The sequence below is a fragment of the Quercus lobata genome, chromosome 10 (assembly GCF_001633185.2).
Source record: "Quercus lobata isolate SW786 chromosome 10, ValleyOak3.0 Primary Assembly, whole genome shotgun sequence".
Taxonomy (NCBI): Eukaryota; Viridiplantae; Streptophyta; class Magnoliopsida; order Fagales; family Fagaceae; genus Quercus; species Quercus lobata.
The window spans coordinates 38,672,505-38,673,222 of record NC_044913.1 but is presented as its reverse complement, the minus strand read 5'-3'; the positions used below and the strand labels follow the sequence as shown (position 1 = coordinate 38,673,222).

The following is a 718-nucleotide window of genomic DNA, read 5'->3' as shown; positions in this document are numbered from 1 at the left end:
ACAATTGTGATGGCATTTGAGTACCCCCAACCAAGCATATAAGCTTTATTCATATTATCTTCTAAATTCACACTCCAACTGACTCTTCCTTATCAACATATGTCCTCTAAAGTTATCAATTTGGAGTTTCAATTCTAACCCCTCACCACACACACAAAAAGACCATAAACTAGTTTAAGGAATTCATAGAAAGGATAAAATGTGTTAACATATTAGAAAGTTTTTTTAACTTAACCAAAAACAATTAAAAGAAAAAGAAAATATAAATGACCCATTAAACGATTGAAAGATTTGCTTGAACAGAGACAAAAAGCTATCAGAGAACTTTGAAAGCCAATGTGAAACAAGGTTCTACATCATATTTGGATATAATAACCTCGTCATATTGCTTTGCTTCTTGCCAGAATAGCTTTATCTTCAGAAATTAATAATCAAGAAATCACATTGATACCATAAATAATTCATGAGGCTCCAAAGAAACCCATAAACCCAAAAAACCCATCAATAATTCAAAATCCAAATTGGGGAAAAAGGAAAATCATGAAAAACAAACCTTTGGATCATGGCTCACGGTAGCTTTGGTATGTTTCCAAGCTCCACGCACAGCTTCAGCAACCTCTGTGGCAGTGAGCTTCGGTGTGTGGTATGGTGGAGGTTTGGGCAAGCAAAGATGGAAGAGGGAGGAAGCTTTTGTCTAAGGGTTGTGGGTTTTCTTAAT

At 35.2% G+C, this 718-nt stretch overlaps 1 non-coding gene across 1 annotated transcript; it reads right to left on the bottom strand.

Annotated features, from left to right (window-relative positions):
* Positions 1-311: 311 nt before the first annotated feature.
* LOC115966151 lies at positions 312-390 on the bottom strand. Its single transcript, XR_004086339.1, has one exon. It is a non-coding gene; the product is annotated as a small nucleolar RNA R160 (small nucleolar RNA).
* Between the last annotated feature and the right edge of the window lie 328 nt (positions 391-718).